At 37.6% G+C, this 26,789-nt stretch overlaps 1 long non-coding RNA gene across 1 annotated transcript in view; it reads left to right on the forward strand.

Moving 5' to 3' along the window:
• Positions 1–6,282: 6,282 nt before the first annotated feature.
• The window catches only part of LOC124221701 (uncharacterized), a 30,890-nt gene continuing 10,383 nt past the window's right edge, over positions 6,283–26,789 (forward strand). The window contains exon 1 of the long non-coding RNA XR_006883856.2: positions 6,283–6,624. This is a non-coding gene — a long non-coding RNA (uncharacterized lncRNA). The remainder of the gene's footprint in view (positions 6,625–26,789) is intronic.

Raw genomic sequence — 26,789 nt, forward strand, 5'->3', positions numbered from 1 at the left:
AAAAATGTTCAAAAAGGGCGTGCAACATTTTACTGAAAAATCAAATTTGATTGCCTAAACCACTCTTGCTTTATCACTATTATAAAATATCTCATTTATATTATGTCATATCTTTATGTTGTATCCTATTGATTGATACTACAGATACGAACAATAATGGATCGAACGTGGTGAAAAAATGGTAGTTATCAAAAAAGTGTTCTGAGCACAAAGATTTTTCACACCATGCTTGTCTTAGAACAGCTATGATACAACCAGGTTTTGAGAATGTGTCTTTGATCGGCGGAAACCAAATTATCAGTGTTTTTAAAATATTTTTACTTTTGACTTGATATAATTACTTTTCAACCATGAATATTTAAAAATATTTACGTACCGTGGCAATGGCAGTTAATCATGTGTAAGAGATTGCAGTTTGATAATATTATTCCTTAAACGTAAATTTTATTTGAGTTTTATTCGGGTGTTTAATCGAATTGTACCAGAAGAAGTAGAATTCGAGAAGGATTTAATAATCGGGGTTTTAATAAGAATACAGTCATTCCGCGGCTAATTTAGTGAATTATAACTTAATTACTCGGGCGTAAAAACTCTCAGGCAGCAGAGAGAAGACTCCGAGCAAGTTAGATAGTGATAGCAAGTTTATTAGACAGAAGTAACATCAGACCTGATTACATAAAAGTTAGGGCCTCATCACCTTAATTTCTGAATTAAGCCTAAGAGAGCTTTTTTATTTTAGTCTAATGATCGTATGAGGGACGGTCTTAATAGCACTTGTTAGATCAATTTGTATAGTATTTTGGAAGGTACACCTAAAACCTGCAACGCGGCCCCGACGTCTCGTCTTCAGATAACTCAAAAATAAATTTATAATTTATAAAAAATTTTATCTCAACTCTAACTTGTGCCCCAAACACAGTGGATTTCACTGAACCCTTTCCAGGGCACATCAAATCTACCGAACGGATTTAGATGAAATTTGCTGTCGAGGGGTTTGTTGGGTCGATGATTATAAATCTGAACTCAAAATTTGAAAACTCGAAATGGCGGATCTAACATGGTGGAGCGAAATCCAAGAACTCATTGGATATCAATAAAACTCAGTGCTCCGGGGATTTTGAGTCACTGATTACGAATCTGAAGTCGAAAGTACAAGATTCAAAATGATGGATCCAATATGGCAATATCAAGTGTCTCTTGTGGTTTTGGTCCACCATATTGGATCCGCCACTTCGAATCTTCAAATTTTGAGTTCAGATTCGTAATGAGCTATCCAAAAACTCCTATACCAATGGGAAAATCCACCCTCTTGGGGGCACGGGTTAAAGTTGAGATAAAAGTTTGAAAAAATTAGGGAATTGTTTTTGAATTATGCGGAGTCGGTTTGGGGGCCGAGCTGATCAAAATTCAAGAACGACCTTTTCAAGGACCACCCTAGTGACTACAGCGTGTGTCTCGCCCAGCTGATGCACCCTGATTAGCTAGACGAGCTAGTCGAATAATTTGTTACTGGCTCTAGTAGGTACAGGGAACAGCCCTGGTACTGTGGCAGCTCGATACATGGAACGGCCACAATAGAGAGTGGACCAATTACAGAGAAACCCGACTGAGGGTAAGGTGGTTTAAGGAACACGCGCCAGTACATCGGTTTAAGATCAAGGGGCACTTCGCCTTAAGCTATACTGAGCGCGCTAGGCGCGAACAACGGAAATTAAGACCGATGGGAGAATTAATAAGACTGCTAGGAAAACACTGTTTTCAAATTATTCCAACCTTTTGCCATAACGCTGGAACGGAAATATTTGGGAGGGCTATGATAATGAAATCCGCATGCGTACGAGCGACAAAAGATACCAAAGATTATTAATCAAGAGGAAATTTTTCTTCTACAAATTATTGTCATCTCTCACGATTTGGATACCGAAATCTCATTTCTCACTAGCGATAGAAAATCGATTATGTTTGGTCATTCTTATTTCTCACTTCAAATGTTCACAGGTTCGGTTCCTGTTGGTCTATAGAGCTCTGCAACTCCCCGAATCGTAGGTTTTGTTGCCGTCTATCAATATGAATCAGCAGCGAAAACTCAATAGGCACAAAACATTATTACAAAACGGCTGAAGTCGGAAAGAAGTTAATTTATTTAGCTTATTTCTGCAATTATCTCTCATAATACAACGTCAACATTTAGTTCAGCTACTGAAACAAATTCTTATAGGTTTTTGTTGCGGTAGAAAATCGCATCAAAGAGTTTTAACCCGATGCACTTGCGTGGAGTCCAGTTGACCCAAGAACCGACTTTAACGCCAATTTTAAAATAAACGTGCTTGAATCAGGGTTGTTTGTGCTGCAAGTAAAATGAAGAATGATTGATAAAACATAGGGGTCTCAAAGGCCCCACGTATGTATTGCATATTGTTTTACGTTTTTTGCTTCAAGAATTCCTCCCACATCCTCCATCGTTTTTTACTAAAACTAAGATTGTAATCTATTTCCGAATTGTCAAATTTTGTTTAAGTCGTAACGTAATATGTGTACAGTAATAAAGTTCCAAAGTTTACTGGGGTTTGAGTAACTCCGTGTAAGTAATGTGGAAGTTTCCATAGGCGGAAGTGACTAGGTTTAAATTTGGGGATGAATGAAAGTTTTTATGTCTGTAAAATCGATTTCACTGAGATATTCAAATCTAGGAAAAAGCCGATGCTTTAGGCACTATAAGGGAGCAATCTTTTTGGGCCGGACGAATTTTTGCCTTCGTTTTACGTCAAACAAGGAAGATTCCCGCCCGACACTTCCTGGAATATACAGTTTGGGAAATAAGAGACACCGTACTACGTAACGTCTTGTTTATAAAAATATCGAAATTAACCATTGACGACGCAAAATCCAAAATCATTTAATATTGTACATACATATATAAGGTGTGTGATTAATTTCTGTCCAACGACATTTCGATATTATTTTTAAAAAAGGAGAAGGAAAAGTATAACGAATGAACAGTTCAACGCTGATTCTCTTAGCTGCCTTAATTTGGATTTTACGAGTTTTCTGCGAAAAATGTCCGTCAAGTTATAGTTGGACTCCAATTTTTTTTCCTATTATTATACTTCATGTTTATTTCGCTATTTTTCCTTGGTCCTTTATTTTTCTCCGTAAAGGGCGACGTAGTTGCCATGCAATTTAATTTAAAAAACCTCGATCCAGCACGAGCGAATGCCTCAGGGGTTCTGGAATCTACTCACCGTCTGCCTACCTTGTACCTCGTTCCGTATATATCTATGTGCATCAACCACTGTCCATTTCCCGTCTATCTAATTTTCACACTCGCAGTTTCTTGATATTCCTCTCGGCGACTGGGTCACGAGGCGTTTACCTACAAGCTTAAAAGCTCTGCCAGACCCCCTGACGCCACCTGCGTCTCACAGTTATGACATGGACATCGACTCTACCCTAATACACATATACTCTAATGTATTTCACGATACCGTAGGCGTCATTAGTCCTGTGTTAAGATAGTGGACCATGCAATCTCCCCCATGATCTCTTTTCCCTGTCATTTCGAACACCATTCGCTTCCAGCACATCACTTTCTCATCATGAGACAACCTTTTCGGCTATACATATTTCATTCGTGTCTGTTACGTCTTTCGTCGCTACTTGTCATGTTCCAAGAAAGTGCGCATTGATAGGCTCGTATCTACACTAGAGTTACAAGTATTAAACTTACGTGTTAGTTATAACTACTATTGGAACTATACGCAAAGAATTTTAGTGCGTAGTTATTTTCACGGTTTCAAATTTAAAGAAAATTATTTTACAGGTTGTTATAACTTTGCTGCACTTAGCGCAAGTTTTCTGCGGTGTTTTTTGAGGGATTAGACTTACCTCGAGATTTACTTATGGGTCTTAATAGAATAAATACGATGAAATATTTTTTTTTAAACTTTACCCCACGAAATGCTTTCTGAGTAAAAGCAGGTAAACAGATGGAAACTAATTGAGAAAATAACATTCTATTACATCTCGCACCTTCCAGCGTTGAACTCCGAGGAAACGTGGCGACAGAGTTAAAGGAGGTTGTAACTCGAGTCGCGAGAATATGACGCGGTGCTAATGTCAAAGGGGCGTATATCCAAGCTTAAAGCTAAAGAGGCGTATATATTTTTTTCAACATTTACATTGAAAATATATCTAGGAAGCGATTGGTAATGAAAAAAAAGAAAAAATTATACGCCCTTTGGCATTAGCACCATGACTAGTTTAGTTAGTGATGCTACAGCACCAGTGTTGGGCAAAATTGTAATAAAAAATTAACAATTACAAATCACTAAGGATAATTTTTAATGACATTGAGTTTCATTAAAATTATTTTCAGTAATAATAATTGAATCGGAGTTCAGTGAAATTACTTTTGATAATTGTATTCGACTCAGAGTCCATCGAAATTATTTCCAGTAATTGTAATTGAATTGGATTTCATTAAAATTACATTGAGTAATTTGAATTTAATCAAAGTTTATCAAAATTACTTTCAGGGATTGGAATTTAATCAGAAATCATTTCAATTATCCTCAGTGATTGTAATTAAATCAGACATTATTAAAATTCTTTTCAGTAATTGTAAACCACACGATGTGGTCCAATTGAATTTTTTTCTCTAACGTTATTCCTGTGAAATAATAACAAATAGACAAATAAATTTACTCCGTTTTTGTCGAGAACGAGTCTTTTACAGTCAATATGTGAATGGGCTATGGTTACCAAAGTTTTTTGGGTAGCTGATCAAGGATTTCACATTACTTTGAAAAATTAATTTGTTTAAATAATTTGCTTGACCAGTCAATGTGAATATGTAAGCTCCATGAAGTTCCCGATGTTTTCGGAATTTGAAATTATGTTGAGAATTCGACATTACGTTTCCAAAGGTAATTTGTTTAAATAAATTATGAAAAACAATTGAAATTTGAAAAAAAAACATAATCATTTCCATTAATTGTAATGGATAACAGAAAAATCACAATTGTTCCAAGTAATTGTAATTAGTAGCAAAAAAATTACAATTTTTTCAAGTAATTTTAATTGACAACAAAAAAATTACAATTATTTCGAGTAATTGTAGTTGATAATCATAAAATTACAATTGTTTATACTAACTGTAATTGGTAAATCAAAATTTATAATTATTTCCCGCAATTGTAATTAGTTACTAAATATTACAGTTATTCACAGTAATTGTAATTTACGGGTAATGAAATGACGAAAGTAATTTCTGCTGCCCAATTCTGTACAGCACTGATGAAACGTTTCAAGTTAAATTGAGACTTTGATATCGTAGATTTAAATCACAAGCTTATACTTCTTGAGCAGACTCTTGATGATTTCAGTTTAGAATATTTTCAGAAATAATCCCTCGTTACATTCTCTCATGCCATTAGTTCTTACTGCATCTCTTTAATTGCGTACTCAGCCCCCCCCCCCCCCCCCCCCCCTTCCAAATAAAAATATTAAATTCTTCCATAGATGTTTCAGCTCAAAATTCGGAATTTTATTATTTCCATAGCTGATAAATAGCTAATAATTCTGGTGTTTTTCATTTTTTGCTTTCATGTTTTTTCCGTGGGGGGGAGGGGGCCGATTACATACCTGCCCCCCCCCCCCTCCTGCCCCGCCCGGATTCAAAATTGATAATTCCTGCTAGACCGGTTGAGCTCAAAAATCTTGGGACTTGGATATTCGGAGAGCTCATAAGTTGCTCGTAATTTTCCACGTATCAATTTATTTTCTTTCCAAAGTGGAGTGCTTGGTACTGGTTGATGATTTCTGCGAATATGTGCGACTTGTATACATTCTTGTACGATATGTTGCATCACTTACATTTTCTCATTGTTGGGAAATTACTGCCGGAACTAGAGAAGACTGAACAGATTGTAGAGTTGGATTTACCCAAGTCACTTCTTCAGTTTTAATACATGATACTTGATTTCTTTCGAAACTTGCATCATTCAGATTTGACTTGTTGTTTCGGCAAAGTAGCGATGTATAAGTTTGAGCGAAAGTATTTCGCACTTATCACATTCTCATTTCACTCAATATTTGAAATCATCCTCACCTATGTACTCACACTCGCGTGTAATGTTTACCTGTCCGTCTCTACCTGAAATCTAGCCGCTTGCCCGTGTCGCGATTCAAAACAAATCAGCGAAAATCATGTCTGTGTATCATTTATGTGTATTCTCGCCTTGTAAGTCCTCAGTTGTTGTTCTGTTCTCTTGCGCTACAGATCGTATCGTCTTTGCATCATTCTCGAATAAAGTATCCTTCATTGCTAATTCAACATCAATCTATCTCAATCATCATCCCGCTTCCTCGCTATAGTCATTCATCACTAATTCGCGGATCCTACGTCAATGATCCGGTCTCTATCGTTATCTCTCCACAAACTTGTGTTCATCATCTCCCGCATATGGTGCGTCTGCAAATTTTTCGTTCGGATTTGTTTCGGTCCAAAATCAAGGTCCGTAAATATGTTGCGGTTAAATGGTTAGATGCCAGTTTTCTTAAAACCAGCCTGAATACAGCTGTTGGAAGTGAGAGCTAATGGCACAACAGTGGCTACAATACCAGGTATGTCATAAATATTGATAGTATTGCCAATGTGGTTTCGCATCCAAGCATCGCACTGTGAATTAATAGCCTTTTAAATGGTCCAAGTACCGATCGATCAAGTGATTGCAGCTTGTGCGAGCAGTGTGTCGGAAATTACAGACACATGATTCCATTTTCTTTACAAAAATCCAAAGCATCAATGCGAATGTGAGATGAATGGTTGTTTAACACAAGTAATGCTTTATGGGCAGTTGAAGAGTTTGTGTGTTTTTGAAAATGTTTCAAAAAGAGTATAAAACCCTCGTTCTGCACCCAACTTGAAGAATTTTCTGTTCCCATTGCGCCTGATGGATTTCACCAATCCAACCTGGCGAATACCACGTTTAGTCACTCTATCAAGTTTCTGGACCGTAGTTATGCCCGTTTCATCCATATTGTAAATATCTTGTGGCTCGAAACGATCCCGCTTCATAAATTTCCATAAATTATCGAAGAAAACATCGACATTTGTCCTATTAAAACTAGTCGGCCTTGACAAATTAGTGGCTTGAGCAGCTCTTACAGAAAGTTGTGGATTTCTACTCATAAATGCGTTAAACCAATCCTCTCCGGCCATTTTATTTTTCATCCAGGAGCGTGGTCGTTTTTGATTATACTTCTTAGTCATCTCGTAACTTAATTTTCTCACTTCTTTTGGTGGCAGCCCAAAGTAAATGTTTGTTAATCACATCAAATACTTGGCTAAGGTCTTCTCTTGTACATCTGTGAACATCGTTATAATCTTGATCTAACTGAATTTGAATAAAATTAATCATTGTGTTTAATCTATTTTGTGGGTTAAACAAATTGATTTCCTTCAACGTGATTCAAAACTGCTATCAGACAGCTATTGGTAAACGTTTTATTTATTTAAATAGAGAGAATAATTTCATAAACGTGCGTAAATATTGTCAATTCGTATTACAGTCACCGTTGAGCACGCAGAACCGCTCACAGTCCGAATTATCAAAATCAACTAATGCTAAGTGAGAACTTTTATTTCAAAAGCTCAGCTCCTCTCATACGAGCTCAACCAAAAGGACACAACTCTGCTTTCATCTGCGGTAAACCGTGGTTAAGAATTTTGTCTTAGCACGAGCATCAAATTATTGTGGCACGTTAGTTCTTTGTTAAATAAATAATATCAGAGTCCAGGGTGGCCACCCGTCTGGTAAACCGGGAAAACCGGGAAATGTCAGGGAATTTTGTATGTCAGGGAAATGTCAGGGAATTGTCTGGTTGGCCAGAGACTTTTTATAGAACTCGCGGATTTCAAAAGCTTTGTCCATAAAATTGAGATGCTATCACCGCATCGTCCCAATTTTTCTTCTCTTCTTATTGACGATTATAAGCTTAGTTGTTGATTGTCATATGAATTCAGTAGTACGAGCAGACATCGGTCTGATTTATCTATGGCCGTCACTGCGTGTGGAGACGCACGTTCACCGACGCCTAATAGTCTAGAAAAAACGAAGCCTCAGTTTTTTGGCAATAACTCAAAAAGTAAAAGCGCTAGCGAAAATTTTAAAAAGATTCTTAAAGAGGAGGAAATTTCCAATAAAAAAGTACGAGCACCCGGAATTCTATCTTCAGTATTAGTAATTTTAATTTAACGCTGAACATAGGGCTCTGCGCAACTGTTACGGCATAGACGCGCCGCGTCTAGACAGTACACCGCATAAAATAATTGTTTTGCTGTATTGAATATCAATTTAAAAATTTGGATAAATTGTGGTGTATTCTTAACACTTGAAAGAAAAATGTCCCGTTGGAAAAAAATTTTTAAGTATATTTTTCAAAAAGTTACACATTCGTTAATTAGTCATAATTCTTCGAACCTCAATTTTCATTGCAAACGGCATAAACGTTCAAATAATAGCTCTAAAAATATTTCGCTTCTTGGAGCCCCTTCTTAAATATATACTTAACAAGACCACGGAAATGGAAATTTTCATTTTTTGTCAACTTTCAAAAATCATAATGAACGGAATAAACAACTTTTAAAAACTTTTATATCTTTAATATATTTGGCCATACTTTAACTAGGTTACTATAGTTTTTAGTGATTTCTGCACAAATTGTGCATCAAAATGTTAGGGAAAAATAATGATTTTAGTTAGGGAAAACCGGGAAATGTCAGGGAATTCTGTGACCGGAATTGAGTGGCCACCCTGTCAGAGTCAATCTAGCCCGTAACAGTGGCAACAGCGGTGTGGATCGAATTTAGCTAAAAAGTGGACGTGTTCTCTTTTTATTAGTAACCTACAGATTACGGTTTCAATTTTTCCTTCTTCATGAAGGTTAAAACTCATTGGTAACCGCAAGCATATAACAATTCATGTTATTTATCTGCAAATCATGCCAACAACGCGAAGTACAAAAGAAAGTAAATCTGGAGGTGTTACTCCTTTTTCGGAGGCAAAATTATTAGCATATACACAAAAAGTTCGTGAAGAACAAGGTTAACTCAAACTACCGAACGAAGTGAGGAAACAATAAATACGCGAGTCGAGGTAGACGTTAACCCAAGTTCTAGCGGTCTTATCCATAATTCGGAAACACTTGAAGATCCTCAAATATTATTAGAGGAATGCGAAAAAGAATTTTTAACAGAACAAATGAAATTCGGAAACAGATCGAAGAACTTGTAAATAGGAAATTGAGAAGGCAAACTATAGATTCTAAAATGTTATTATTAGAAAAAACGGAAAAAGAATATCAAACGAAGAAAGCGGAAATGAAAAAGCTGTTGAAAGATTTACAAAAGGAATGCGAAATCGCGGAATGAGAAGTAAAATCACTAATATCGGTAGAAAAGAGTTCAAATTTTAATACAGATATAAACGAAGAATTAGCTGATTCAAAGGACATGGTAAAAATGGTATAGAAACCATTGCACCGGAACAATCAATTCCGATGTGCGACATTTTAGCAGGAGTGCCATTCTGTGATGGAGATAATGTATCGTTTTTGCAGTTTGTCCGAGCTTTTAAGCGAGCAAAAGGAGTGATTTTGTACCCAGACTAGCAAAACAGTTATAGTTGAAAACATCAGAGCAAAATAAAAAGATAAAGCGTATACTGTAGTAGAAGACCAAACTTTCGACACATTTGAGTAGTTTTTAGACAAATTATCAAGTCTTCGCACGTTCTCCATCGAACCTCAAAGTCGCAATTTTAGAATGCGAAACGGGGACTAGACGGGGAAACCAGACCAGAAGCGATAGTCAAAATAACAGGGGCAATGTTAATAATAGAAATAATTACAGGCGTGAAAATTCTACGCAAAATCAATCAAGACAATTATAAGCAACCTCGAAATAATCAGAATAATAGACAACAAGGGAATTCCACAAACTGAAATTTATCGTTTGTTTAACATTTCACGTTCTCGTAAATGTTTATCCTACCAATAGACTCAGGTCAACAATGTAGAGAATAGGTTTCGCTAATAATTTAATAACTTTAAGCATTCAATTAAGGATTAAGTAAATTTATCTGTGCTTATTGCGCACTCAAATATTCCAAGTAGCATGTTTATTTCAATGACAAGAACATCGTTCGGTAATCTCACACGTTCTCCCTTTGCTAACTTTACTGAAATCTAATTGACGAAGTCTATGTGGCATGTGGGTAAATGATATTTGTATACTTTATCCCGACATAATCGGTCGCTACCATTACTTATTCTGCGGGTTACATATCACCACGTCAGTTTCCCGGCATGTCAACGACCCTGGCATAACCCCTGGTTATCGGGTCCCCAGGAGGTCAGCCGCGAATCTCGTACTCCGTACAGACTTGCCCTCGTTTCATGGTCAACAACAAATTAATTTCATCATGCAAGTCATCCCAATCGACACGCTCATAGCCATTCACCCTCACAATGTCACACTGTCTGTTCCGAACACTACCGGGACACTATATCCGTTTCGGAGTGAGGTCACCAAGGACCTCTTATGTCATCGAAATTAGCGGGTTCATAGTATAGAGAGCCGTTGTTAAAGTCACAGAAATCTTTCAATCTTGTCCAAATACTTTTTTATTCCGAAGTTCATAATTCTTTACAATCTGGCGTACACACGTGTCACACACAATTTTCTTAACACACCGCAATGCATGGAAATGCCTTGATTCGTGTTATGTGGAAACCTAATTGTGTGTTGCTACACAGTCGGTATTGGGGCTATGATGAAATAAGTAAATCTGTCAGGTGGATCAATCAGTAGATAGTCTGCTTTGTTTATTGATTAAAGTGAATATTTAAGAAGTACACACGTAGGAAATTTAATGTGAGCGTCGGTCCGACCGTTTGCTTCCACTCGAGGATCAAGACTGCTACATGAAATGACTGGCCATAAGAATCACCGTGTGTTCCGTAGCGATCTATACGGACGACTTACTGTCCGCTTTATCAACGGTAGACCATCTCGGGTGACTATTGTGAGGAGCCTGGCCCGCTTTGGATGTTCGTCTGGAATTTTCCATGACATTCGTGATCAAGGAACCACAAATTCGAAATGTAGCGCATGTACACTTGGGGACAATGAATCTGGGACGGCTAATTTTTTACACTAGACAGTTATGTTGGCAACACAGAGAAACCTACGGCGCCATAGCGGGCCGAACGCGAAACAAACTCAATCTCAATAAACATATAACATAACCCATGACCGTCGAATCTAACCTTAGAATACCGCTTATATATAATAACCTTAGAATATGGCATGTTTATTGAGATTGAGTTTGTTTCGCGTTCGGTCCGCTTGGCGCTGTAAGTTTCTCTGTGTTGCCAACATAACTGTCTAGTGTAAAAAATTAGCAGTCTCCGATTCATTGTCGGCGCCACTAACTTATCAATCGTGGCGTCAAGGGCTCCGGCACACATATGTACACCCGCCTCAAACCCAAAAACTTCTCTATGTTTATTGTGGTAGGATCTTGGATATGTAGGTCATGTATTAACAACAAGTATTTGAAGTCAACGTTTCGACTCTCTGATTGGAGTCATCCTCAGAACAATCTTTAATACATCTATCAAAAACAATTTTATACAAGTATCTTGCTGATGATGTCCTCTATGTTTAGCCACGGGAGCGGTTAAAGCTTTCTTTCACCGATGACAACAATTCGAAACAATGTTCGATTCGATACGTGCAATATGCTCATGATCAGACACACATGAACACCTCGGTGTCCACGTCGCAAAGAATCAGGCGCCTCTGACATGCATCCGCGTATACTAGTATTCAAATTCAAAATTGACGGACTCCCCCCTGATATCGTTGTTGCTTGGAAACCGAAATCTACTTATTAATTGTTTCGAGTACTTCTGGTCGTCACCGTGTCTAGAGCTCGAATGAAAAATTTGAAGCCCAGCTCGCTTCGTTTCTGCCCGATTGTAGCGCCCGACTCCAGTGGCTGATCCAAGAAACTTTTGACTGACAAAAGAGGGTCCGTTAGTCTTACACGTCTCCCACGTAATTCAACTCAAATCTCTATCTATAGTTACAGCAAGAAAAATATTTTTATTTTCTGACTTCAACTAGACATTTCTTCCTCTGTATTCAAATGAACGTGAACATAAATTTTTATTTATTGTTTTTTCTGTTTTTAATAAGGTAGATTTTAATTAGTTGGTGACACTGTCTGCGTATTTATGCCTAGACACATTTTCCTATACCACTAACTTGCTAGCGCGACGTTCACAGCAATACTGAGTAGATATTGTTCCGCATCTCATCTGGCTAGCCGAACGTGGCGGTGAGTACAAAAGTCATGTCATGTTTACACTTACCTACTCGGTTCTCACCCCTTTTTTCTACCGTATACCATTTATTTGTGTCACTCTCGCGGGTAACGGCCCTATTTAAACGAATCGAGTAACTGAACATAATTATTTTAATTTATTTAAATGACACACAGATAAGGAAAAGTAAAAGCTAACCGGAATAATGGAAATAAATTGAAATTCGTGTATCGTCAACAATTATATCGGTGGGAATTAGTTTAATAGCCTGAGATATTGTGGTACAACTGGTGGATTTTCCATTTTCTGCTCTTCAGTTGAGTTTCCTTCCGCGTTCTTGTTGTCCGATTTAGTTATTCTCACATGCGTCAGATCTGTCAACGAACGGAGCATTGCTCCCAATAGGTGGTTACTCCAGCTATAAATAGTATGCAGAGCATGCCCATGGATTCCAACTTTGATCAACGTTTTGATCAATTATAACGTGAAGTAAAATCCTATTACTCCGGAACTAGCAGTACCAAAGAACATGAATCCATTCCAAATTTCCCGGAACGTAGACTCCGTGATTTTATTTAAAGAGTTCTCATCTAGTAAGCCGGATAATGAGATTTCTGTATCACATATATGACTCCCAGTTGCGAGTCTTGCAACTGCGTTTAGCAGGACTGATTTTTCGATCGGGAAAATCACTCGGTCGCAAGAGCTTTCCAAGTCCTTCTCTGTATCGATACTACTGACAGAAAGATGTGGCAGTTTGGTATATTTCCAAGATAGTCGGGTCATCCGTATGAGTTACTCCGGTGCGTCCACCTGATTCATTTTTTAAATTGACATTCCTTAAATTCTGTAACATGCCGCTGGACTTGCAAATTTATATTTGGCCAAAAGAAATTTCGTCTGATTCTATTGTACGTCTTTGTAACTCCTTTGTGTCCTCCTGTTGTCAGAGCGTGATCTTCTCACATTATCTCTGTACGTTCTGTCAAAGATGGAATTCTGATGAAATTTTTTCAAATTGTTATTTTACATTAATCGTAACTGAATACGGATTCTATCAAAAACCAAATGTCTCTCCAATCTATTCCATCAATTTTCCTAGTTTTCGATATTGGTAAACTATTTAACCCTTATGTGCACAACCAACTTTTACCACGTTGATGCACAACCAGGGTACCCGGGTATCCACCACTAGTTTTTCTTCATTCCTGAGTATGCATATGAACGGAATCGTTTGGAATAAATTTATTATATTAAATACACATCTATAGAAACTATCTAAGCCATTTTCAAGTCCCCCAGCATGCTATAGCTTCGGTAAAAAAAGTTAGAAGTAGGGTCGCTGAGTGCTGCTCAGGTAGCGCGCGGTTATTTTTGCCCTTCGGCAACCGGCAGATGTTCAAAATTGTAGTAGTGGGGATAGTGGCGTGGCGTGACTTTCTCCCTAGCATTGTTTATTTATTAACCCCTGTTACCGCAATGAAATATTTATCGATGATGTTAATTAATTCCTGAGCCTAAACATCATTTTTCATCTAGTGGATACCCGGGTACCCGGTTGTGGCATTTATACACATGTACTTTAACGTCATTTTTTTTTTTTTGGTTTAAAAAATTTGAAAAAAAAATTTCAATGCGTTTTTAGCTTCGAAAAGAGTTAAATAATGAGGATTCGGAGGCTCAGGTCGGAATTTTAATTTTTACTCAAGTTATGAGCAAAAATGTGACGAGGTGGATACCCGGGTATCCGGTTGTGCACATAAGGGTTAAATTCAATTCCTGGACAACGTCTAACAAAGATTTCAACGATTCTATTAAAACATCGCGATCTAAATGCGTATTTAGTGACTCTAATCGGCAGAACGATACATTTCTTGCTTCCCGTTGAAGGCACTCGTGCTCTTCCTAACATAGCTGCAGTGATGTTTGATAATTTATGTGTGCTTTGTGAATCTTTGGGTCCCTCCTTTATCGGGGTTCCTCGATTAGTTATGAAAATAACACAGTCATCGCTCCGTATAAAAAGTCTATCCCTAGTTTCGAAATTTTTTGGGTTGTCTTGTAACTCATCCTGACCCGATTGGCGATCTGCTATTTCTATGTCGCTATCTGCTAATAATTCTGTATCCTTGTCAGGTTCGTGATCGGAGCATGCAATAGGGCTATCTATTATTGTTTCCCTTTCATTTTCAATATACTCACGAACGTTTATTACCCATGCTAATAGTTTCTAAAACTTCGTTGAGTATTGTATTATCCATTTGCTCTTGGCTTACATCGTAAAAACGGTTGAAATCATTTATAATATCTTCTGGATCAACGTGTGATTGGGATTTTGAATTTCGTGTTATAAAATTGTCCGTGTATCTCTCTGGTGTTTTTAATTTTCGTCGGTTTCTACAATTTTTGGTGTATTATAGGCTGGAAAATGAGTTATATTCGCTGGAGCTATAATTCCCTGTAGCAATTTCAAGATAATATACCTAAGCATGTATCTTCCAAAGGGAAAAATGATTGGATGAGACCTAATGCGCAAGGAATTTTTTGAATTCCTGAAAATATAGTTCCGAGATAGATGCGATTGAACGAATTCAGATTCGTGACCTGCTGAGGAGCAAATATGAAGTCTGCACAGAATGAGTTATTTACAATAGAGGTAAGACACTTTGACTGGGTTGAATTTAACGTTGATTTGGATCATAAAAAATTGGGTCGAGAGGGAAAAAATTCGTTATTCGGTACTTACTTTTTTCTTTAATTCCATTTATTTGAATTGAGTTCTAAATTCGTCTGAGAATGTAAGTAATAATATTGATAAATCATGTGTCGCTCGTCGGTGCCCATCGCTGTTTTAATTGATCTTCAATTCCATTCCTCAGTTGCCGGTTTGTATCCAATCGGCTTCCGCGTGTTTGCTCTGAGGTCAACTCTTTTCTCACTTCGCTTCTTCTTCCAGAATCATCCAATTATCAATGAGCTCGGTCCGGCGCGTAAAGACAAAGGAAAATTCAATTATTTTATTGTGGAATGATTATTGGGGCTGGACAAATATTCGAATAATATAATGAGTAACTGAAATCGATCGACTGATATTTATCTAGCCCCCACTTGAGTCTACTGTACAATAACGCACCTGAATTTAACTTCGGAGCTGACTGCTTGCAAATTAGTCCTGCGAATAAACAGTTAGAATTCCCCGGCACCATACGTTATCCTTTCAGCTTCTGTTCGTTGCTTTCTATTCAGCATCAAGATTTTGTCCGGCATCTCGTTGCCGGCTTATCTTTTTTGCATTATCTGCCGCCGCAGACCTCACCGATTTTCGAATATCGCGGTTCCAGCTTGCTACAGCCACGAATCCGAAATATCGTGACCCACGTTCCGTGTCATATCGAATTGGGTATTTTCGCTCGAAAAAACGAAGCCAAGCATCGAGTTCAAGTAGCGTGAAAACTGAAAATTCTCGTTCGCCAGGAAACGTCGTTTCACCTTGCAGATGTTGGTGTTTCAGTGCCTCGTGCCTCGAACTAAAAATCCGAAGTACCGTAAAGCACGTTCGGTTTGACGTCTGTTCGGCAGGTATTTTCCGGTTGTCCTGATGCTAACTTTCTTCGTAACAGAAGCCACCGGCAGATTCTCTCGGCTGCCGTGATTGCTTTTCGATCCTCTTGCGCATCGCGTCGCCGGCATTCCGCGTCCTAAATCGCAAGTGAGGATGCAAGGTCTCGTCGAGTGCCTCGTTCTCCTCACATACGTCTATCCGAACCACTAACGTTTCTCTCTGACCCAGGAATCGTCGAGCGCGTCGCATGCCGCAATCACGGGATCTCCTTGCTCATAGAAGCGGCCAAGTCTCCGATGTAAATATTGTTTTGTGTAAACTCTCCCATGTTACTTTGGGAAAATTTTATTTTCCCGGACTGGACGAGCCTACGCAAATCGGCCACGGGTATATTATATTGTCGCATGGTGCTGTGATATTCACTATTTATTCACTTCAACTATTACTCGCTTGAGAATGAACCAACTCACCTCAATAATCCGACGGTCTCGCTAAAACAAAGTTCTTGAACGCGGATTAACTGGATTGGAGTTGTTCTATTTCGGTTCTCCGCCAGCGTTTTAAAATCACGTTAAAGGCGACTGATTTGTTTCACTCGCAAGATGGTGTTTGTGAAACTCAATGTTTATTCAAATGAAAGAGGAGTACGAAACTTTTACGGTTATTTTACCTGTTTTAAAAGAATTCTTCAAAGATTCTCCTGCACTGCTCTCGCCAAATGATTTTGTTCAACTGCACTCGGTAAAAGATTTACTTGAATTATCCTGATTCTGCATACTGCAATGCTCTTCTGACTTCATTTTTGAGGGTGTGGTCTTCTATCGTACTTTCTGATTGGTTCTTTTTATTTTTACGAAAATTAGGCCAATGAGGAATTTCAGGTACCTGTAGGTAACATTTGGGCCTCCTTATTGGGCCGAGTCCAGTGTAACGGCTAAGTCAGGCCCATAATTGTAGGTAAGAATGTCCGTATTACCCTTGCAATTACACCTCGATGATTTTTACTACCGAAATGATTTCCAAGTATAGGATTATCGTAAACGATTTAGTTAAATCCGATTTTGCATGGAATGACATTATTATTGTGGAATTGAGTTACCACATTTCCCACTTTGGCGGAATCGATGAACGAAGTCTTTCTCGACGTTCCTCCCCAGTCGTAAGCCACTTCACTAGAGCCCAAATAAGGCGGTATCCACAACGTGATTGCAACAAAATAATTCTGTGTAAAGCAGATATGAACAGAAAATTTGTTTCGATTGAGAATACCATAATTAATTAAAGTCAATGAATAATATGCATATTTCATCTGTCTGTTTCCGTGTCTGTTTTGATTGGAATTCCAGTTAAAACTGTTTATTATGAAAACAATATATTTATATTCGAATGATTGATAGTTATTTCTTATTATTTAAATGAGTTTCTATCAAATTTAACTAGTATCATTCCTGAATTCAACTCGATTAACATAATTGTACAAAATGACTTGCCTGCAATGCAAGACCTAGGATTATCCTTATCTAGTTATAAGTAACTATAATAATTAATTATCCTTTCAGGATTTCAAACTTGTTTGTGTGAACCATCTTGATTCTATTGCCAACTTGAATTTTGACATTATGATTTTCCAATATTTCCTCTGCCTCGTAAGGTCCGGAATATTGATCTGTAAATTTTCCTTCTTCGAGTTTTTTTGAAAGAAAAACTAAATCTCCTTTTATCAAGTCAATAACTTTATTTGTAGATTTGGAGCCCCTAAGCAAAGTCTCACCGATGAAGGTGCCAATCTCGCAAGTTCACTTATGAAAGCCATAACAAAGAAGTTCAGGATTAAGCAACGCAAAACAACTGCTTTTAATCATCAATCAGGAGGATCTATAGAAAGATCTTGTCGCAATGATTTTTAGTCCATGGTATTAACTGCATCCACAACAAATTTCAAACTTCTACGATGAAACCTAATATGTGCAAGGGATGTTTCGAAGAAATCTTAGAAAAAATGCATAACTTTGGAATAACCCGACCTATTGAGTTGAATTTTGGATCAGAATCTAGTTTTAGGATTGTAAATAAATGATCTAAATTTTAATAAATCTGATCTAAAAATACGGGTTTTTTTTCTTCATCGAAGTCTTCCCTTAACTTGGCTTGTTTCGAGTCAGGAGTCTCTCGGTGTTCTGGACACAGATGTTGACCACGGTGAATGTCGTGAATAGCTTGCGGGTACTCCAACTCGTCTTCCGGTATATTTCACACTTTTGGTTGCACACTAGGGTGCTTTTTTTGGGACTTTTTTTTTTCCCTGCCGACCTGAAACTTTGTTGGCAATGCTTAAAAAAAAATTCCCTCAAAATTTGAGCCCTTAATATTAATATTAAGTATTCTTCCAGAACGTGAGAAGATTTCTCGTTTAAATTACATGTAAAATTTAACTTTTTGTTTTCAAATTTCTATAACTTGGCGGCATTTTGTGCTATTATATCGCCCGACCTTGGAAATTATTCGGAATTAAGCTCTCTACAAAATTGCCCATTACGACTTAACTGTAACTCACACCGGTGAGGCAGTACAGATCACTAAAGTCAAATTTTGTAGAAATTTCTTGTTTTCTTGTTGTTATGTTGTTGATGGCTCAACTTGCAGGAAAAATTTAAATAAAGCAATTGTAGGAAATTTAATTTTCTACAAAAAAAAAAATCCTTTGAACCAAATCTCTAACAATAAGATCGATATTTCTCGAGATATTGAGCTTGGACTTTTTTGTAGCATGAAATTTCAATGGATTGTTGAGTGAAATTTAAAAAAATATTTATTTTCTATTCCTTATTATAAAATTTTTTAAACTGTATTCACGCATAAAATTATAATCATTGTTTTCACTCGCAGCTTGAAAAATAGATGAGTATAAAAAAAATTTGGGGTGATGTAATATACTCGAAAAACCGCACTCGACGAGATCTGACATGCTTTGGAACGTTGCAGTCTTAGTATGGAGAAATTTCGTATCAGCTTTACCGTGGAGCTCAAAACCAGCCGCTAACGTGGCGTTGACTTTAACATGTAGATGTCTTCGAATGAAGTTTGCATACGAGTGAGAGCCATGAAAATTTACAGGCCAAAAGTAAGGTTATAAATATGGTAACCCAGTTTTTACAACGAAACACAGCAATTGTGAAAAGTACAATTTTAGTACGAGCATAAATTCCGGATAAAAATGATGCCATTGGAACTGTTTGAAACATGCATATCGGTGTTATAAATGGAAATGAGAAAATTATTCGGGAAACTTTTTACTCGTGGTACTTGTATGGAAATGGACACCGTATTGAATCGAGTTATTTTCGCAGGTGATAACGTGAATACTGAATAAATCGTGCTCACCGGTACCATGGAGAGGCGAATGTAGCTGAAAACATTAAACAGTCACATAACGTGCAGGATATGTCTCAGATACCTTACAGATTCCTGACGCGAACCACCTTGGACCAAACTTTTAGAGTTTTACACGGCTTGTTGAGATGTTACTTTAACAATGAAAGTTTGTATCTTCCGCTTATCACTGAAACTAGTTGTTCGATTTTCCTACAGGTTATTCAAGATTTTTATAACGTTCAAAGCAGTCCTGTTCCAATGCAAAGCACGTTCTCCGTCAAAGTCTCTGGTTAATATTCGATCGGAGCAATATTTTTTTTTTGATAAATCAGATGGTACATTAAGGGAGTTCTAATTGTACGAGAATTAATATTCATTCAATTTTAATTGTTCATAAGATATAAGCGAACATGTCTTCCCTCATTTTACACGTATTCTTATGGAGGAATGGAGGAGAATTGATGAAAGCAATCAAATTTGTAACGAACTGACATTGAAATTTCATGGAAATTTTTTTTTCGCGGTAGAAGCAAGTCTAATAATAAATGATCAAGATATTTCAGAATTATTCACCACTTCCCTGATATTGGAAAAAATTATTTATTTATTTTCAATCATGTGATTAAAAATGTCAACGTACCTAATTGAGAAATAAATGTTGACCTCCAATCGACCTTGTGAATCTTCGACGAGTGTTTTACCCCCTTCGAACGATGAAACTTTTATTGCAAACATCCTTGTCTAAAATCCATCGTTCTCAAAATATTCTGCTGTCTTAGCTCAAATGGACCAACCTGTATATTGTGCAATTGCAAGGCGTGGTTTGAGTAATTATTTTTTTCATTTCTTTACTGCGTCGGCTTCTACAGAATTTGAACATTAGTGATTTTACTTTTCGAGCTTAAGGAACACGAGCCAACTTTCGAGATTGTAACATACGGGGTATACTTTAGCACAGAATTCAGACAGACTTCCACAAATTGAAGGTAATTGATCGATGATACATCAGACTTAATGCGCGTTCCTGCTTGGATTCAGAAACGGTTGATGCATCCGTGCACGAAAGTAATTCGTAACGCGTTATCATCGTTCAAAAAACATTTCAGTATATAATGGGCGGCTAAAATACATTATACAGGGTGAGTTTTTTATCTTGAGACATCGAAATATCTCACGAAATACGCATTGTACGTATAAATGTTCATAGCAAAAACTGTTCGATGTTGAGGGGAAAAACTAATCCCGTGAAATTCAATCCCCCACCCCAACTCCTGAGGGCGTGAGGGGCAGTAAATTCGAAATCTTAAATGAAAACCCCTATTTTTTTATTGCAGATTCAAATTTCTCACATGAAAATACACAAGTTTTATTGGAAAATTCGTTTCGATCCGATACAGATGGCGCTGTAATTGCAAAAAATCGAATTTTTCATTATTCCAGGACATGCGCCTTAAATCGAAAATGAGGAAGTCAGAAATCAGATCGATAAAAATTTTCCAGTAAAAATGGTGTATTTTCTCATATAAAATTTGTATCTGCAATAAAAAATAGGGGTTTCCATTTAAGATTTCGAAGTTACTGCCCCTCACGCTCTTAGGGGTTGCCGTGGGGGGTTGAATTTGACGGGGTTAGTTTTCCCTCTCAACATCGAACAGTTATTGTCATGAACAAAATTTCTTTGCACAATGCGCATTTCTTGAGATATTTCGATGTCTCAAGATAAAAAACGCACCCTGTATGTAATAAATATATACTTTCACGTTCTTATTATATCTTGGTACGACAATTCAGACGGTACTCGAAATCTTTGGAACGCAATGGAATTCAATGTTATACCGCACGTGGAAACTTTGATTCATTAGGCAAGCGAAAAGTCAAAGTGATTTCCGAGAAAGATAAACTGAGGATTCCAATTTATAAAAATCTGCAATTTTCCATGGACCGGCGTAACTCAGTGTTCCGAAATGTTTGTTAATGCGCAGTTGAGCTCTCAGGAATAGCAGTCATAAAAATATTTGCGTAACAGTGTGGTTTATATAATGTAGCAGAGTTAACAGAGAACGACGAGATAATTAACGGCGAACTCGGTTTTCGAGATGTAAATCGTATCAAAGTTTGTGCATATTATATCTATGACGAAGAGTTGCTCCGTGAAGTAAAACAGCTTCAGGCAATGTTGAAGGTCTCCCGTATGACTGTTTAGTAACGCGAGACATCGATCGAAGTAATCTACATCGAAAATGTTTATTGAATGAATTTATTACCTGTTTTTTCAGCCATATAAATCGTTCACTCATATTTTTTCCGTAATACCGCAGCGACCGAGTTTTATCTATTGTTACAATATTTGACCAACTTTCCCCGTCTGGAATAAACAATAGAGATTAAAACGTACTGCAATGCAGGTATTTTTCTTTTATTCGGGCGAGAAGAAGGTTACTCAATGCAATTATGCAAGCCTTTCGTTCGGAATGGATTTAATCAGGTACTGCGAAACTTAGATTTCGCTACGACAAGTTGCGAAAATAACAGACGACAGGAATACCCTAATTTTTCAAGAGAACACTGACACCGTTCATTCATTGGTGACCATTCATCTAGTGGTCCGCTCACCGTACTATTTTCGAATTTCTCTTGAAAGGTTTTTCCATGACGTTGTGCTATCCTGAAGGCATTATAGTTGGAGAAAGGTTTGTCCTCGATATCTTTGTCGATGTGTTCTGGTTTCATTCGAAAAACAGGCTTTCCTTTTGTCATGGTGAAAATTTTCTGAGCTTTTGAAATAGCTTCTGTTTTTGGCATCGAAGGATTAAACTGCTTCAAAAATCCAGTGGCAAATTTTTGACCAGCGCCATATATCCTCGCATAATTATTACTTTTGCATGATCTCTCGATATTCCAACACCTTTTGCAGTTACGCTGTGCATGTCCGTCCCGTTTGTTTTATTATCAATCAATATCATCCGACCAAAAGGTGTAGCACCACGAATCTGAGCACGGTATGCATCTCCAAGAACATGAGCTATCCAAAGTTCCTGCGAGTCTACGTCAGTACCGACAATGTTGTATTCAGATGGTGTTTGTATCATTGCCCGTAGGGTTTCTGATTGAGACTTCTTGAAGCGAGCATTCTCGGGAAGTCTGGCCTTACTCGAGACGAGAAAAAAGTGTCGAGAAATCGAGAAATCGCATCTTGATTGTATGTAACTTTAATTTAACGATTACTTTTATGAAGATATTTCAGGTACCTACTATTTGTTTAATTAAAAGACTGTATGGTTAATATTTTCACTCACCTCAGGAAGGAAGCTGAGATACATATTCAAAGTACCTACATATTTAGTTTCTTTGAGATATGCGAACTTCTCTTTTAGATACTCGACTTCACTTTCGCCGGCAATCAGGTACTTTTCAATTTCAGACAATTCCTCCGTTTCCATTAATTTGATCTCTTTCATTTCTTTTAATTTGAACTCAGATAGTGAAGCCTTCAATTTCATGGACTCGGTACTTCCGAAGGATAATCGACTCTGCCAGCCACCGTGTCCGTATATCTGCTCCAACCTTCTTGGAAAATGTTCTTCAAGAATTTCGGTAAACTGTTTCACGGTGTTGTTTATGTTCTTCAAACAGCTATGGACCTGTGCTTTTCCAATATGTAAAAATACTCGACTAAATTGTTCCGTCTTAAGGGCGGCAGCTTTACCGAACCGTCTCCCAAACATGTCGGGTATTCAACGTTTACTTGAAATTTGTCCAAATCGTTCTTCAGAGTTGCAAGCTCTTGCTTGGACGAGCGATGGATCAAATAATTTTTAAACAACTGTTTATACAAACCTTCCGGTATCATTTACATATTGAGTTTGTTAACACGTGTTACGGGTGATCCTTTAGTTTGAGATTCATTAGAGACATTCTGGACCTCACGGGTTTCGTCGTCCTAGGTTGAGGTTGAATTTTACATCTGGTTATAAAGAAGGATCGTTGTGGACATAAATTCAGTTTCAGTATTTATTATGCGATATCAAAAGAGAGACATTTACGTAAAATAACCAACTTTCGTCATCGTTTTGGTAAGAGAGAATCATTAGATCAACGAAATGAGCCGAAAGGCATTGCTAGTAATTGATAATCACATCGAGTAAGCCACAGGGTCAATCGTTGCTAAACTGAATTAAGGCAGGGATGAAAATGTATGTAATCAATCACCAGTAAATAAGATGAAGCTGTAAATAATTTTATCAATGTCGTCTTCCAATAATGCTCCATGCGTGTGGTCAAGTCCCTACACCTTACAGCCTCTGATTGAAAATGCTTACGATTAGATACTCTATTCCAGAACAACCCTCCATTAATGACGAGGTACTCGCAGTGTGAACCGTGAGAGCGAAGTAAAGGAAAAAACTGTCGTACATGATCAAAATAAGAAGACCTGTTGTTAGGTTCAAATGTTACCGAATCAAACTTGCCCATGAAGCATTCGGAAGCATGAACTACGAGAGAGAGAAAGAGAGAAAGAAAGAGATAGATAGATAGATAGATAGATCGAGTTTATTATGCCATGACCCGCTTGGGCTTTAAGGCAAACAAAAAGGCGATCAGTGGAGGAACTTCAAAGATCGATGCAGGTAATTTTGATACATAGGTAGAGACATAGAATACAAGAACCGGATTGTACAATAGATCCAGTGATAGTAGTATAACATAACAAAAGTACAACACAATAAAAAGGATATATTACTGACCACCGGACCAGAAAGATAAAGTAAATAGATAGCTAACTAATAATAGGTATACAGACTAGAGTTCATAATCGTTGAAAATGATGAATAATTTATAGTTTAAAGAACCGACGGTAGGAATAAAATAACAGTGCACAATTAGATAGATACAGGATAAGGATAGGTAGTACAAGAAAATATATATAATAAATTATAAATAGTAATAAAATTAAGAGTAACAATGAGAATAAAAGTATAACATAGTAAAACGGAAATAGACATAGATTGTAAAAATAGAACAACAATGGATAGACGAAAACCAGATAATTGATAGTTAGTCCACACTGTGAAGTTTCCTGCTCTACGGCCGCTGCCAGTCACAGCCTAGATCTTATTAGGGTCAGGGAAGAGCCCGATTCTGCTGCTAGGAGATAGTGATGGACCTTAGGCTTGAAAACTTCAAGCGACGGGGAGTTTTTTAGGGACGATGGAAGGCTGTTCCAAAACCGCATGGCAGATAAGAGAAAGGAGTTTTGGTGGACCGCTGTCCTGGCCAACGGAATAGGTAGCGTCATGCCCTGAGAAGAGGCCGCTAACCTGGATGATCGTCGCGTACTACGATCATCCTCAGGGATTAACTTATTTAGATAAGATAGCCTAGACGTTAGGAGCACTTGATAGGAGAGACATCCAATAAAATAAAGTCTACGATTCACGACAGAGAGCCATTGGAGCTTGACACGATGAGGGGTTATATGGATGTCTCTCCGCAGGTTAAAGATATATCTAATGCCACTATTTACTAGTCTTTGTAACTTGAGATTCAAATACTCTGTGGCATCATGGTAGACTAAACTACAGTAATCAACGTGAGGCATGATGAGTGCATGGACTAGCATGGCCTTCACCTGAGGAGAGAGCGTATCGCCCTTGTGCTTGAGCCTATAAAGCGAGGCATAGACTTTTCTCGACACTTGCGCTACGTGTCCATTCCCAGCTAGGTCCGCAGATATATGAACACGGAGATTTCGGACTGTGTCGACGAAAGGCACAGATTTACCATCGATGATAATCAGTGGTTTTGATTGGCGTTTTAACTGCTCAACATAGGCAGAACTACCTAAAATAATTGCCTTAGTTCCCAGTGAACACAATTATGTCAAACTGATGTCAGAATGACGTCATGTCACGTCAAGATTTACGTAAGATGTGAGACATATATGAGTCACATATGACTCATAATTTCCCACTTCCTGACGTAAGATTCTTACGTAAGATAAATGACGTAAATATGACCTCCAATTGACATCATTATGACTTGACTGGCGTCAAAATGACATAACTCTGATGTCATAGAGAAGTAAAGTCGGTACCGGAAGCTTACAAAAATATGACGTCCAGCTGACGTACTTGTTATTTAGCTGACGTCAAGATGACTTAAATTTGGGGTAAAATGGTGATATAAAGTTGCGTCCAATGCTTAAAAAATTGTGACGTCTGGCTGACATGATTATAACTTACCTGACGTCTCGATGACATAACTCTGATGTCATAGTGACAAAAATTATTCGAGAATGCTTATAATAACATAACCGTTACAACAGACCTTGTAAAGTCAAAATGTTTGTATTTTTCATTTATAAATAGTGATTATTTTGTTACTGTACCTCTATTACAATATACCGTCGTGACATTAGTATTATGTCACTCGTATGTGAAAGAATGACCGGAAGCCGATGCTTAAGTATGACGTTCATCGTACATCAATTTTACGTAAAAATATGAGTTGTTCTTACGTAAGCATATGACGGTATTATGATATCCTTTTGACGTCGGATTATGACTTGTAATTTATGTAAATGTATGATTTATTTCTTACGTAAATAATATATAAATTTATGACTTTGATGTGACGTCACACATATGATAGGGATGAGACATAATATTTACGTAATATTTAAGTAACAATCATGACGGCATATAAAAGTAAAATTTTAGGTCAGTACTATGTCATAATGATTTCATACTACATGACATCATATCAGAGTCATCAACAAAGTCATTTTTATGTCATATCTATGTAAAAATTCGATGATCTCTATGTGACCTATCTATGACGTCATATGGAGGTAATGTGTTCACTGGGTTTTGCTGATGTTCAGTTGTAGGCCATTTGGCTATGGCCTCTGCAATGCAACTGGGTGAAGCATGCAGATAGATCTGAAGATCATCGGCGAAGATTACATGCTTAGTATACCTCAACCCAAGCCCAACATCACTGATAAATATCAGAAAGAGCAGCGGCCCAAGAACAGAACCCTGCGGCACCCCGGAGCTGTTGGGCAGAAAAGTAGAGTGATGGCCGCTAAGATCTTGCACGGACTGGGTTCTACCTGTAAAGTAGGAATGAAACCACTTTATCACCTCATTGGAAAAGCCATAGTTCTTGAGCTTGGTCAGGAGCAGTCTATGATTAATACTATCGACCGCTTTACTGAAATCGAACAATAAGAGAACGATAACACACCTATCATCAACAGCTTTCCGTGCATCATCAAGCACCTTGAGGATAGCAGTCTGGGTGCTATGGTGCTTCCGAAAACCTGCCTGTACCGGGTCCAGAATGTTATTTTGGTCTAAAAAGTTAGTAACTTGCTCTGACACTAATCTTTCAAGTACTTTAGCCAGGTGACTGAGATTCGCTATAGGCCTTGTGTTCGATTCGGACCTGGGTGGGTAAG

Source organism: Neodiprion pinetum, chromosome 1, assembly GCF_021155775.2.
Source record: "Neodiprion pinetum isolate iyNeoPine1 chromosome 1, iyNeoPine1.2, whole genome shotgun sequence".
In the NCBI taxonomy this organism is placed as follows: domain Eukaryota; kingdom Metazoa; phylum Arthropoda; class Insecta; order Hymenoptera; family Diprionidae; genus Neodiprion; species Neodiprion pinetum.